Genomic DNA, 16,274 nt, shown 5'->3' with positions numbered 1-16,274 from the left:
GTAGTCTATAGTAGTGTAGTGTGTAGTTGGTTGTATGTATATGTATGTTGAACTTCTTTCGCACCGTACGTAACCTGTGCTTCACGCACGCTGCATCATCCTCCCGCCTCCAACCATGACGCTTGCCTTGCTCGTTCCAAATGACTTATTATCGTCCGTAATATGTGTGTATATATAGTATTAAACAGGACGACCTGCCGGGTTCGAAGCGCGAACCACCTGCCAACAGCAAGTTGCGAACACGTTACCGCTGGGCCGTGTCACCACCTCGTGTCTCAATCAAGACACCCGTCTCTCCGCACCAACACTTGGCTGACCTCTCCACTCTCCCGAGTGGCTCGTGTGTGCCCGCGCAAGTCACGCGGCGTGCGGTTGGCTACGAAAGGCGGTTCGACGCACGCACAAAGAAGCCTCGCTCCCTTCTGTCGCGTCCTCTGATCCGCGTGCTCCTCCTCTCGGCGTGTCTCTCGCCGCGTGCGAGTCCCGTCTCAAAGTGATTGGCTGCTCTAATGGAGCCGCGCGCCTACCGGTGCTGATATCTCCCGAGCCAGCGGTGGCAATTCTGCATTTGCCACATTGAGGAGGCGAGTCTACCCGCAGGACTTCCCCCACAAAGTGGTGCTCGTTGTATCGACCCCATAGGGAGGGATGATAGGCCTGAGTCCGTTCCCAACCAGGATTTGACCTCACCGCCTCCCAATTGATTCGCACCAATATCTTTTTGGTTCGCTCACCGCAGCGGTCTAACCAAACGTGCACCGTCGCCAAGGCCCGTACATACACCAGCTGACACGGCCACACAAATTTAAAATTGCCACGTGGTGTAACGGCCATTTAATGGCGCGCCTATTATCATCGTACTATTTGCTTCTTTCGGTAAAGTCACGTAGGTATAAAATAAAATAAATCACGACGTTTCAATCACAACACAAGCGGTCGTCCTCAGCAGTTCCACTGCTGGATTATTTTGTTTCCGCCTGAGGACGACCGCTTGTGATTTATTTTATTTTCTACCTACGTGACTTTACCAAAAGAACAAAAGAGTATGGATTCCTGCAAGTCACGAAAGCTTCAAATCATTATTATCGTTCCATCTCCTCCGCAACGCGCGGCAGGCAAATGACTCACTCCACCCCGTCTGCCTCGCTCCCTTCCTTGAAGGGCGATTTTCCTCACAGCCAAAGTTGGCGATTGGTAGACACGGACCAAAATTTGAAACGTCAAGGCTACATTCGCGTCGGCACTGCCGTCGAGCCGCTTGGCCCCTCGGTGTTGTAGCTACGAGCTTGTTGGCAGCCGCCGGCCAAGCGCCCGTCTGATACCCGTGGCTCCTCGGCTATTGTGAGATGCAGTTTGCACGGACTCGTGATAACGCCGTATCAAACGAATCATTGTTATGCGAAGACGAGAGCTGCCAACGGCTGGGCTGGGTCGCACCGCCGCCCTTTTACTTTCAATGTCACAGATCTCCTGCCCAGACCCCTCGCACAGCAGTGCCAAGGATGGGGTGAAGGCATTCTTTCCGAGTGCAGTCACTCGCATCACATCCCCGCTGGCTCCGTGGTGCCCCATGTGTGGACGGGAAATCCTTGTAAGTTTCCTCCCTTAGGGTTCAATTAAAACGAGTAGACAAAAATATATTTATCTTTTGTTTACTAATTTTCTTCCGCAATATGATCCCGATTCTGCTTTGGGTGTCACGTCCATGAGATCAAGATCCGTTTGCAAAATCGGACAATGGTGCATCGACCCTTCGTGGCGGAGAAGCGTCTGTGGAAACAGATCTCAAAAGAAATGTCCCACAGAAGTGGATATCACAGAGCTACTCCTGACATTCCCCTCTTCAGAGTGGCCTCGAGTCCACACGGCAGAGGGCAACACAGCAACCGAACCGGAGGCGGCTGAGTGGCTCAGAGGTCAGAGACGCTGAGCCCGGCATCACGACACCAGGGTTCAAATCCGGGTTACGGCCCCGCCTGTGATCACACCGGAGGTCTCAAGATGTAATGAGTTGATGATCTCGAACCAGACTCCAAGGGCTGCACGAAAAAAACCATCACATTGCATTTGGTTCCTGCACTTCATTTCACTAAATTCCAGCTCTGAGAATGTCATATCGTGGGGTGACCGTCACGTGACGCTCACAGTGGGAGAGCAGGTGGCAAAAGTGCTGCCCCCTCTTGGTCTGGACCAGAGGTCACTTGGAAGAAGGAACCTCAGAAGTAACCTTGGGATATCCACTTCTGCGGGACATTCTCGAATACCAGAGGGGGCTATGCACTGCTCTGCGTGATTTCCCAACAGATCGTTATTTAGATCGTGGCGACTCGATGCCGACAGTAGCTCAGTCGGGATACAATTTGCGGAAGAAAGAAACAAAAACATGTCTTCACCAAAAAATATGTATTCATAAATACAACTCGTAATGTCGCTTCAAACCCTGGCTTCTTATCCCTGCTCCTAGGGGCACTACGCCTTGTCCATGCCCTGCAAAAGATGTTCGACGATAAAACCAACACGCGTCACACTCACCGCTGAAATTTTACCAAAAATTGTCAAATAAAATTATAGGCGTCTCTTTTTTTTCGTTTGCCGAGTAATAGATGCCCGGGTCTGAAACCAGGATTCAAGCCCAGGATCTCGATGGTGCCGGCTGATTGTCTCTGACATGGCCGTTATGTATGTTGAACTTCTTTGGTACCGTACGTAGCCAACCATGCTTATTGGAGGTGATTATGAACCCCATGAGAGAGAGAGAGAGACCCAGGGCTTGAATCCAGGATCCCAGTGGTACTGGCTCGGTGTGTCTAACATAGCCATTATGAACCCCATAAGAGAGAGAGACACCCAGCCCCAGGGCTTGAATCCAGGATCCTAGTGGTACTGGCCCGGTGTGTCTGACAGCCATTATGAACCCCATGAGAGAGAGAGAGACACCCAGACCCAGGGCTTGAATCTAGGATCCTAGTGGTACTGGCCGGGTGTGTCTGACAGCCATTATGAACCCCATAAAAGAGAGAGAGAGACACCCAGACCCAGGGCTTGAATCCAGGATCCTAGTGGTACTGGCCGGGTGTGTCTGACAGCCATTATGAACCCCATGAGAGAGAGAGAGAGAGGCACCCAGACCCAGCGCTTGAATCCAGGATCCCAGTGGTACTGGCCCGGTGTGTCTGACAGCCATTATGAACCCCGTGAGAGAGAGACACCCAGACCCAGGGCTTGAATCCAGGATCCCAGTGGTACTGGCTCGGTGTGTCTGACACAGCCATTATGAACCCCATGAGAGAGAGAGAGACACCCAGACCCAGGGCTTGAATCCAGGATCCTAGTGGTACTGGCTCGGTGTGTCTGACAGCCATTATGAACCCCATAAGAGAGAGAGAGAGAGAGACACCCAGACCCAGGGCTTGAATCCAGGATCCTAGTGGTTCTGGCCCGGTGTGTCTGACAGCCATTATGAACCCCATAAGAGAGAGAGAGAGAGACACCCAGACCCAGGGCTTGAATCCAGGATCCCAGGGGTCCTGGCTCGGTGTGTCTGACACGATCATTACAACACACCAAACCACATCCCTCCTCAAGCGTACCTAACATATATGGTCAGCGAGAGAAAGATACACACACATACACAGGCTCACAGCTGCTTTCTTATTACCGGTGCAGGGGGGGGGGGGGGTGTCTGATTAACAACTCAACATTAAACTGTTAGGGCGCAGGTCAGGAGGTGACGCTAAGTTTGACTTTACGCTCAGCAAACCCATGACGGTGCCGAGCCAACCCGACTTTAGTGGTCCGGTTCGAGAGCGCAATGCAACGGGCGAACGGGGTGCGCGGTTATTTTTGAGTGACCGCGGCCAGAGCGGTAATCTCGCGACACGCGATAGCCAGGGTTCAAAGCGCGGATCTCGCTACACGTAAAATTGTAAAAAAAAAATGTATACAACAAATGTGTAAATCGGTTGAATCACGGGCTGCCGAAATCATGATAAAAAAAACTCAACAGCTGGCTTAGTGATATTGTAATTCATCTTGTTGGTTCTTTCGGTAAAGTCACGTAGAAGGGAAATTACAAAATACTAAAAATAAAACATAAAAAAATAATATTATATTATTATATTATATTATTTTTATGTTTCATATAATATAATATTATTATATGATTTTATTATGTTTATTTTTTATTATTTTATTATTTCCCTTCTACGTGACTTTACCGAAAGAATCAAGAAGATGAATCCCTGCAGTCACGAAAGCTTTAAATCGAGATGTTGTAATTGTAACCCCGGGAACTTCGAGAGACAGGTAGACCAGGGCCAGGGATTGAGTCGAGTTGAGTTGTATTTTGTTAAACCAGGCGAGAGCTCTAAAAGACCAGGGGTTAGTCTCAAGTGAAAGAGTGGAATATTCTAGCTCACCGTCGCTGGAAGTCCACGATTGACCCGGTGAGCGACAGGTAGAGACACCCAGCCTGGGATCTGAACCCAGGGCTCCAATTGCAGTGGCTCGTTGTTATCGACGCGGCCACTTTGGACTTGAAGAGAGAGGGAAACACTCAGCCAAGGCCGTAATTATAATAGATATTGGGGGACACATCCCCCCCAATATTCAAATATGCTCAAAATGTCCCCCCCCCCCCATATATTGCTATAGATTTCTGTTTATATGATTGTGGTTATGGTTGTACTTTATTAATCCATAATCTCTGTCATTACGTACAATGAAACAAGAAAAGGAGAAGAAGAAAAAAACAGAGTAATGTAATACAATACACTGTTATACATTATTGTAAAAAAAGAAAAAAAGTCCATCTTATGTGTTAGTGAATTTTTTTATATTTTAGGCAGCAAATGGCAGGAAATTCGTTTTCAAATTGAGATTTTTTTTTCTGGGGGATGACCCCCAGACCCTCCGGAAGACTTGGTCCCCCCCAATGTTGACTCCATGGCTACGGTCTTGCACTCAGCCCCCAGCATTTGAACGTTAAATTCCACGATAGCGGTGACTCTGGCCCCGCGTCTGTGACTCCGGGTCATTGTGAATCACATTGGGAGAATGAAAGGGACGATCGGATCTGGCTCGGTGTCCCACACGTGGCTGCCATGAATCTCACTGGGAGCGAGAGCCAGACCCAGGGGCTTACACGTTAAGTTCAGGTTCTCAGCGGCGCTGGCTCGGTGGCCCTGACAGGCAGGCGCGCGCGGCGCGGTGGCTCGCGCTGGTTAGGCGCTTGGCCTCCTCAATCCTATTCACCTGCACCGAGCATTCACACTCGCAGCCGACGCAGCCAGATGGGCGAGAGGCGGACAGTGGGCGAGGGAGCATGAGATTCACAACCCAGAGCAGAAGGCACGTGGCAGGGGTGATGCATTTGACGAGAGATCAGAAGATTCACGGCACTGAATAGAGGGCACGTGGGAGGGGTGACGCATTTGACGAGAGATCAGAAGATTCACGGCACTGAACAGAGGGCACGTGAGAGAGGTGACGCATTGGGATAAACTTTGCAACTCAATATCTGGGACAATGTCCAATACGAGAAGAGGCAAGATCACGACGAGGAGAGCACGTGACAGACTTTTTGTTTTTAATATTTCGCACAAGAAGCACCAAAGGGCAAAAAACGTAAAGCGGGCGAGCAACAAAGAGCACCGCCAAAGATGTAATGGATGTGAGTTGTGAACTTCAGTGTCTTAAATTGAGCAGGGTTATTATTGTAAGAGCTTTGGGGCAGAGAGACGCTGGAAGCAGAGAAGTTGTTATATGACCCGGAGCGTGGCGAGTGCGTGAGTGGGTGTGTTGTTGTGATCTGTCGTGTGGCGAGTGAGTGGCTGTGTGAATGAGCGGGTGGGTGAGTGTGGGGAGCGGTAGTGTATCACTTATGGCGCTGCTCTACGAACCCGGTGACCCGAGATCGATTCCCGCACACGGCTACCAACACCGGTGACGATGATCTGAACCGATCCTGGTCGAGTCGGCCTCAAATGAGTGACTGGTGCGGTGTATGTATATGTGTAGAACTTCTTTCGCACCTCACGTAGCCAACGGTGCTCATCGGGGGGGGGGGGAGGGAGGAGAAGAAACGAAGAACGCACAAACGCAGCTCTAAAGAAATGAGTTTGCCAAGTAAACATCGCCACTGGGAGGAGACAAAGGCGGCCGGGCGTGGTGCTGGCCACCCACTCCCTCGTGTGCCGTGCCGCCCTTTGTAGGTTAGCTCCTGGCTAACAGCGCCTTGCCCCACAAGTCTGGTAAGGCGACACGGGGGGCGGGGGAGTATTTTGAGTAGCTCGCGATGTGATTTTTTTTATTCGGAAACTTTGGACCCCTGACGCTGGCACGCAGTGGCCTGGATAGAACCCACGACCTCCTGTAGACCAGGCGAGGTAGTTAACATCTCCTAGCCACTGTGATGATGATGAGAGAGAGACACACAAGCTCCAAACATACAGCAGCAGGCATCGTCAGGGTCGGGGAGGAATCCACGATCTCCTGCATACCAGGCGAGGTAGTTAACATCTCATAGCCACCGTGATGATGACGAGAGAGAGAGACACGCAAACTCCAAACATACAGCAGCAGGCATCGTCAGGGTCGGGATGGAACCCACGACCTCCTGCATACCAGGCGAGGTAGTTAACATCTCATAGCCACCGCAGATTCGAACCGTCTGTCGAACGGCTGGGCCACGTCACCGCCCCTGAAACCTCAAACAACAACAGCAACACGAACTAATAACAACAACAATGTTCAGTTAATCCAAAAATGTATCTCGTAATAATTCACACGCGGATGTTGCTGGCACAGCGATTATGAATCCTCGGTTGAGAGAGACGCAGTGACTCACTTTTAAATATCCCCGTGCGGCTGTCACCATGCGCTGCCGAGCGCGACACGCGTGAGAAATGATTGCCCACACTCAGCGCGTAAATCACTGCGCTCGACACACCCCGATCATCCGAGCTGTAAAGTTCGGTGGTGTGTGTGGTGTGTGTGGTTTATGTGTGTGTGTGGTGTGTGTGGTGTGTGTATCTGTGTGTATGTGGTGTGTGTATCTGTGTGTGTGTGGTGTGTGTGTCTGTGTGTGTGGTGTGTGTGTGTGTGGTGTGTGTGTGTGGTGTGTATAGTGTGTGTATCTGTGTGTATGTGGTGTGTGTATCTATGTGTGTGTGGTGTGTGTGGTGTGTGTGGTTTATGTGTGTGTGGTGTGTATGTGTGGTGTGTATCTGTGTGTGTGTGGTGTGTGTATGTGTGTGTGTGGTGTGTGTATGTGGTGTGTGTATCTGTGTGTGTGTGTGCTGTGCGTGTATGTGTATGTGGTGTATCTGTGTGTGTGTGGTGTTGTTTATGTATGTATGTGGTGTGTGTGGTGTGTGTATATGGTGTGTTTATCTGTGTGTATGGTGTGTGTGGTGTATGTATATGTGGTGTGTGTGTGTGGTGTGTGTGTTGTGTGTATGGTGTGTGTGCTGTGTGTGTATGTGGTGTGTGCATCTGTGTGTGTGCTGTGTGTGTATGTGTATGTGGTGTATCTGTGTGTGTGTGGTGTGGTTTATGTGTGTACGTGGTGTGTGTGGTGTGTGTATATGGTGTCTGTATCTGTGTATATGGTGTGTGTGTGGTGTGTGTGTGGTGTGTGTGTGTTGTGTGTATGTGTATGTGGTGTATCTGTGTGTGTGTGGTGTGGTTTATGTGTGTATGTGGTGTGTGTGTGTGGTGTGTGTATGTGGTGTTTGTATCTGTGTGTGTATGGTGTGTGTGTGTGTGGTGTGTGTATCTATGTGGTGTGTATGGTGTGTGTATCTGTGTGTATGTGGTGTGTGTTTATGTGTGTGTGGTGTATCTATGTGGTGTGTGTATCTGTGTGTGTGTGTGGAGTGTGTATGTAGTGTGTGTATCTGTGTGTGTGTGCTGTGCGTGTATGTGTATGTGGTGTATCTGTGTGTGTGTGGTTTGGTTTATGTGTGTATGTGGTGTGTGTGGTGTGTGTGTATATAGTGTGTGTATCTGTGTGTATGGTGTGTGTGTGTGGGTGTGTGTGTGTGTGGTGTGTGTGTATGTGGTGTGTGTGTGTGTGTTGTGTGTAGGTGTCTGTGTGTGTGTATGTGTCTGTGTGTGTCTGTGTGTGTGTGTGTGGAGTGTGTATGTAGTGTGTGTATCTGTGTGCGTGTGCTGTGCGTGTATGTATATGTGGTATATCTGTGTGTGTGTGGTGTGGTTTATGTGTGTATGTGGTGTGTGTATCTGTGTGGTGTGTGTATGTGGTGTGTATGGTGTGTGTGGTGTGTGTGTGTGGTGTGTGTGTATGTGGTGTGTGTGTGTTGTGTGTATGTGTCTGTGTGTATGGAGTGTGTGTGCTGTGTGTGTATGTGCTGTGTGCATCTGTGTGTGTGTGCTGTGTGTGTATGTGGTGTATCTGTGTGTGTGTGGTGTAGTTTATGTGTGTATGTGGTGTGTGGTGTGTGCAGTGGCGGCTCCTGCAAAATCTCTCAGGGGGGGCAAATGTCTGGATGATTGATAAGGATAAGGTCCACCCATGCAATGGATAAATTAACAGCTTAAACATGTAAAGGCAACTTCACTTCTTTAATATTAATGATAAATAAAGTGACTCTTACAATACATCTTGTTTGTTTTTATACTCACTATTAAAACAAACCACTCAAGTTTATTTTATTAAAGATTCCACTAGGTGGCCACAAATTATATTGTTGGATGAAACGTGCTTACGTATGATGACGTAAGCACGTATGATGACGTAAGCACGTTAGGGCGAGCCCTCCCGGAAGCCATAGAGAATGCATTGCAGCGCCCCCGTTCGAAAAAAAACATCTTTGAATGTAAGTCTATGGGGCCACTCGGGGCGATTCTCAGCTGGAGGGAAATCGCCCAAAAAGAGGCGGTACTCCACAGAACGTAGCATGACGCTGATTGGACTATATCCAGAGGCTGCAGTGACGGCTAGCGTGACTCTGTGGTTGAATGACATTGGTGGTGCGTCGCCCAATCGCCATAATGAAGAAACCACCCCTGGGTGTGTGTATGTGGTGTGTGTATGGTGTGTGTGTGTGTGATGTGTGTGTATGTATGTGGTGTGTGTATGTGAGGTGGGGAGCGGTAGTGTATTGGTTATTGCGCTGCGCTATGAACCCGGCGAACTGAGTTCGATTCCCGCTCACGGCCAACACCAGTGACGATTATTTGAACCGGTACTGGGCCTCCCCTAGTTCGACTAAAATAAGTACCTGGTGCGGTGTGTAGTAAACATCGTCACTGGGGAGACAAAGGCGGTCGGGTTTAGTGCTGGCCACCCACCCCCTCGTGTACCGTTCTGGCCTTCGCTAACAGCACTTGCCCCAACAGTCTGTTAAGGCTTTTTTGGGGGCATCTTTATTGTGTGTGGGGAGCGGTGCTTGCTTTATCATAACGCGGTGACCTAGGTTCTATTCCCAGCCAGGGCCGGACTTCTGAACCTGGTCCTCTGTAATCATGGGCCCTCTCTCGGCATCACACTCCCTGCGGCAACACATTCACTGCCTCCTCCGTCGCGGGCCCCTTAAAAAACTGGGACATTTAAATAATTCTGCTTCATTCTTTGCGTGCGTAAGATGCGGGTGGCGACCGCGCTTTCAAGCGACGTGGGGAAAAAATGAAGGCTCCCCCATATTTGGTTGCCAGAGAGACAGACTTTGCGGCGGTGAACATTGGTGACCGTACGGTGTGCTGATTATGATGAAACCGATCCACGGTTTGTCTATAACTGAACCACTGCTGCTCTTGCCGGTTAGTCAGTCACGTTGACTCAAATTAACTTTGAGCAAATTTAGCCGAGTCTCAAGACACTGAGACCCGGTCTCCTGGAGCAGAGTCTCAAGACCATGAGACCCGGTCTCCTGGAGCGGAATCTGGAGCTGCAAAAATGTAACGCAATTTCTAAATCCGACTAAAATTCGAGCGCGACTCTGAGGCGAGGCGGATGGCAGCTCGCAGTCGCTCAGAAGGCTCCACTGGAACAGCTGCGTCGCCTCTCGGTGCTTCCTGAAGGTGGAAAACGACTCGATGCTGCACTGTGGGTGTGGTGAGGAGGCTCGTGAAGGACGCTGCTTCTCGGGCAGTTGGAGACAGTCGCCCTCCAACAACAGCGAGGGCAGAGGAGCGACGCTCGCAACAACGTACAGAGCGCTGGCAGAATAACGTCCAGCGAGTTGGCACAGCAGAGGGCACAGGAGGAGTGCACCTACCGGTCATCTCAGTCAGCCAACCCATGGCACCTGTTGGGTCTGTCCCGTGACCTCCTGCACCTAGCCTGGCACCGTAGGGGGCACAGGTGGCACATCGGCCAGTCATCTGTCATATGAAGTAGCTGCAAATGCTACGGGCCCCGCACTTTCAAGGGCCCCGCGCTAAACGCTTTCAAGCTATCAATTCCGGTTCAGTGATTCTGCACTTGCTCTATTACTATAGTACTATACCGCCTTTGCGATTTGTCGTATTATCTGTCTGTATAGCAAATTTAAAAAATCAATTCCTTTATTGTGCAAGTAAAAAAATGTGTGTTTTAATATTTACGTGTTTTTGTATTTATTCGAGGCCCCTTTATAACAACATATGCTACCGGCCCCGCACTAGCTTCCTCGAGCACTGGCCCCGATCGCGCGTGAAGCAAACCACAACTTGCAAGGGGCAACGGCAGCGCTGGCGAAAAGCGGCTTCGTTCCCAACCGCGATCGAGCGGGACAATTTATATCTCTCGACAGGGGCCCCGCAATGCCGCGCGTGTTGGCCTCGGTGGCAGTAAACGGCGGCGAGCCACACCGACGCGCAGAGGCTGTTGCCATTTGTCACCCGAGACGAATTCATGAGCGTGACTTGATGCCCCTGGCCACGGTTAAATATGGCAACGCAGTCGTCGGAATTAATTGTCGCGGTTGGCGGCTGGCGGCGGTGATGTCACCGCGGGTGTCTGCGCCAGGGCGAAGTTCACTTTCGATGCCGTGTGCCGGAGGGGTCGGCGCACTGATGGAAGGGAAGTCACGTTGGAGCTGAGTCGCGAAACCCTGAGACCCAGTCTCCTTTCAGAACCCTGAGACCCGGTCTCATTTAAAGACCCTGAGACCCAATCTCTTTTCAAGACCCTGAGACCCGGTCTCCTTTTAAGACCCTGAGACTCGGTCTCCTTTCAAGAACCTGAGACCAGGTCTCCTTTTAAGACCCTGAGACCCAGTCTCCTTTCAAGACCCTGAGACCCAGTCTCTTTTCAGAACCCTGAGACCCGGTCTCATTTAAAGACCCTGAGACCCGATCTCTTTTCAAGACCCTGAGACCCGGTCTCCTTTTAAGACCCTGAGACTCGGTCTCCTTTTAAGACCCTGAGACCCGGTCTCCTTTCAAGACCCTGAGACCCGGTCTCCTTTCAAGACCCTGAGACCCGGTCTCCTTTTAAGACCCTGAGACCCGGTCTCCTTTTAAGACCCTGAGACTCGGTCTCCTTTTAAGACCCTGAGACCCGGTCTCCTTTCAAGACCCTGAGACCCGGTCTCCTTTTAAGACCCTGAGACCCGGTCTCCTTTTAAGACCCTGAGACCCGGTCTCCTTTTAAGACCCTGAGACCCGGTCTTCTTTCAAGACCCTGAGACCCGGTCTCCTTTCAAGACCCTGAGACCATGTATCCTTTCAAGACCCTGAGACCGGGTCTCCTTTCAAGACCCTGAGACCCAGTCTCCTTTCAAGACCCTGAGACCCGGTCTCCTTTCAAGACCCTGAGACCCGGTCTCCTTTCAAGACCCTGAGTCTTGGTCTCCTTTCAAGACGCTGAGACCATGTATCATTTCAAGACCCTGAGACCCGGTCTCCTTTCAAGACCCTGAGTCCTGGTCTCCTTTCAAGACGCTGAGACCATGTATCCTTTCAAGACCATGAGATCCGGTCTCCTTTCAAGACCTTGAGACCCGGGCTCCTTTCAAGACCCTGAGACCCGGTCTCCTTTCAAGACCCTGAGTCCTGGTCTCCTTTCAAGACGCTGAGACCATGTATCCTTTCAAGACTCTGAGACCCGGTCTCCTTTCAAGACCCTGAGATCCGGTCTCCTTTCAAGACCCTGAGGTACAGTCTCCTGGAGCCGAGTCCCTGATGCCGTCTCTTTGTGCGCGTTGCTTTAGCGGACGCAGAAGCGCTGCGCTAATGTGGATGGCTCTGTGGAGTGTGACTGGGAGGGTGGGGGGCAGGGAGTTGACACGTGGCCACATCCACAACACTGACTTAACCCTTTCCATGAACACGGGAGGTCGCTTGGCAGATGCCATGGAATCTCTCATCCCCAGAAATCCACATTTCACGCGGCTCGGGTTTTAGCGGCGGGTCGGACTTGACGAGCGGGGCTGTTTTTGGTGCTGAGTTGGATGACACGAATGTGAGTGTCACCGCCGCGCTCATCCCACGGACAGAATGTCTCCTACCATGGGAATATGGAATTCCCACAAGGCTGAGCGCCGTCCCGTGCTAATTTGTGGTGATGATGAGATTGTTATTTTGGTGATCCAGGTGCAGTCGCTCCTGCGATTGAGACTCTACCCCTTTGATGTCTGTGTCTCTCGGGACTTCTCACCACCTGGGTAAACAAAAAAGAAATAAGTCATATTTAAAAATACTCTTTTTTTAAACACGCTTTAATGGAATGTACCGTACTCATAATGGCAGAACTCCACGACTCCAGGGAGTGGCCCCGAAGCTTGCCATAACGTAAGGGACCGTGGTGATTTACAGCCAACGTTAGTTGATCGTGGACAATTATACCCAAGCCGAAACATAACATGTAAAAAGATTGTTTAAAAATAAATATTGTTTTAATGATAGAATATAGTATTGTCATCAGTATGACATACGTATACCAAGTTTGCAGTCAATACCACATTGGGAAGTGGGTTAAAATTGAGTTACACGATTTGAGGATATGACAATAACAACAGACCGAGTGAGTTAATAGAAAGCGTGTAAAAAGATTGTTTAAAAATTAATATTTTTTATTTTGTATGATAGAATATAGTATTGCCATCAGTAAGACATAACTATATGAAGTTTGCAGTCGATACCACATTGGGAAATGGGTTACAATTAAGTTACAAGATTTGCGGTAACGACAACAACAGACAGAGTGAGTTAAATAAAAGCGTGTAATAATACAACGCTCGAATGCCTTCATTTGGGGCCGTGGAGGTCGAGCGTTGACATTGGCGACGAGCTGCAGGGTCTGGCGGAAGGCCGAAGGGAAGAAGGAGATGGCGACGTTGATTGTTATGGGAAGAGATTGCAAGAAGCCTGTTCCAGGAGGTGACCAGTGGGGATAAAGCTCAGAAAGGCAATCTAGAACCAAGTACAAAACAGCTACTCACATCGAGACCCATAGACTCAACGTAGAGACCCACAGACTCACACAGAGACCGATCAACTCAACATAGAGACCCATAGACTCAATGTAGAGACCCACAGCCTCACACAGAGACCGATAAACTCAACATAGAGACCCATAGACTCAACGTAGAGACCCACAGACTCACACAGAGACAGATAAACTCAACATAAAGACCCATAGACTCAACATAAAGATTAATAGACTCACATCGAGACCCATAGACTCAACGTAGAGACCCACAGACTCACACAGAGACCGATCAACTCAACATAGAGACCCATAGACTCAATGTAGAGACCCACAGCCTCACACAGAGACCGATAAACTCAACATAGAGACCCATAGACTCAACGTAGAGACCCACAGACTCACACAGAGACAGATAAACTCAACATAAAGACCCATAGACTCAACATAAAGATTAATAGACTCACATCGAGACCCATAGACTCAACGTAGAGACCCACAGACTCACACAGAGACCAATCAACTCAACATAGAGACCCATAGACTCAACGTAGAGACCCACAGCCTCACACAGAGACCGATAAACTCAACGTAGAGACCCATAGACTCAACGTAGAGACCCACAGACTCACACAGAGACTGATAAACTCAACATAGAGACCCATAGACTCAACATAGAGATTAATAGACTCACATCGAGACCCATAAACTCAACGTAGAGACCCACAGACTCACACAGAGACTGATAAACTCAACATAGAGACCCATAGACTCAACATAGAGACCCATAGACTCACACAGAGACCGATCAACTCAACATAGAGATCCATAGACTCAACGTAGAGACCCACAGACTCACACAGAGACCGATCAACTCAACATAGAGACCCATAGACTCAACATAGAGACTAATAGACTCACATCGAGACCCATAGACTCAACGTAGAGACCCACAGACTCACACAGAGACCGATCAACTCAACATAGAGACCCATAGACTCAACGTAGAGACCCACAGCCTCACACAGAGACCGATAAACTCAACATAGAGACCCATAGACTCAACGTAGAGACGCACAGACTCACACAGAGACTGATAAACTCAACATAGAGACCCATAGACTCAACATAGAGATGAATAGACTCACATTGAGACCCATAGACTCAACATAGAGACCCATATACTCACACAGAGACCGATCAACTCAACATAAAGATCCATAGACTCAACGTAGAGACCCACAGACTCACACAGAGACCGATCAACTCAACATAGAGACCCATAGACTCAACGTAGAGACTCACAGACCCACACAGAGACCGATCAACTCAATATAGAGACCCATAAACTCAACGTAGAGACCCACAGACTCACACAGAGACCGATCAACTCAACATAGAGAGCCATAGACTCAACATAGAAACTAATAGATTCACATCGAGACCCATAGACTCAACGTAGAGATCCACAGACTCACACAGAGACCGATCAACTGAACATAGAGACCCATACACTGAACGTAGAGACCCACAGACTCAAACAGAGACCGATCAACTCAATATAGACACATAGACTCAACATAGAGACCGATTAACTACATAGAGATACAGAGACTCAAGATAGAGACCCATAGACTCACACAGAGACTGATGAACTCAACATAGAGACCCATAGACTCAACATAGAGACCGATAGACTCAACACAGAGACCCACAGACTCACACAGAGACTGATGAACTCAACATAGAGACCCATAGACTCACACAGAGACCCAAAGACTCAACATAGAGACCCCCAGAGTCACGCAGAGACCGATAAACTCAACATAGAGACACATAGACTCAACATAGAGACTAATAGACTCACATAGAGACCGATCAACTACATAGAGATCCACAGACTCACATAGAGACCGATAGACTCAATATAGAGACCCATAGACTCAACATAGAGACCCACAGACTCACACAGAGACTGATAAACTCAACATAGAGACCCACAGACCCACACAGAGACTGATGAACTCAACATAGAGACCCACAGACTCACACAGAGACCAATAAACTCAACATAGAGACCCACAGACTCACACAGAGACCGATAAACTCAACATAGAGACCCACAGACTCACACAGAAACCGATAAACTCAACAAAGAAACGAATTGACTCACATAAACCGCGTTGTGATTAAACCCGGTTTTGGCCCCCATCCAGGTGCCCCACGTTCACGTGTGTTTGCCACTTCATGCCGCTTATTCCAGCTCTGTGGACATGTGGGCTCGAGTGCCACGTGACAGAAGTGTGTCTCGTGACGCGATGCAATGGTAGGGGTTTTGCACCGAGCATCATTTCGACTTAACGAACACCAAACCACGAGCGTCCTCAAAGTGGACCTCTGTGCTACCATACAAGGGCCTAGAACCCTTGACTCCGCTACTCAGTGGCTCAATGTCGACCGTGCCGTGCCACCCCCTGTGCGTGATCACTCTTCTATCGCTACGAATGGTGAGGAGTTAACGCGGCTTTGGCACGGACGAGAAGAATCAAAGCGTCTTCAATGGCTGCTGAGCCTGACGAGTAATGCGGCCGTCGTGTGACCGCTCGGATGAGGTAGCTCAGCGAGCTGACCTTGCCTCCGTATCGCTCTTCTATTGCTACTACCGTTGTTACTTTGACGTGAACTTCACTCACGAATTCCTCCGACCACGCTGAGGACTCGGTCAACAAGACGCTGGCTGTCTTGTCTCATTCGACACCACAATGCAGGTCACAACAACTCACTCACTCACCCACCCACTCACTCACCCACCCACCCACTCACCCACTCACTCACTCACCCACTCATCCACCCATTTACCCACTCACTCACTCACTCGTCCAGTTACTCATTCACCCAC

Source organism: Lethenteron reissneri, chromosome 63, assembly GCF_015708825.2.
Source record: "Lethenteron reissneri isolate LAM-NWPU_2019-01 chromosome 63, ASM1570882v1, whole genome shotgun sequence".
NCBI lineage: Eukaryota > Metazoa > Chordata > Hyperoartia > Petromyzontiformes > Petromyzontidae > Lethenteron > Lethenteron reissneri.
The sequence above is the reverse complement of the archived record's forward strand: the minus strand, read 5'-3'. Positions refer to the sequence as shown.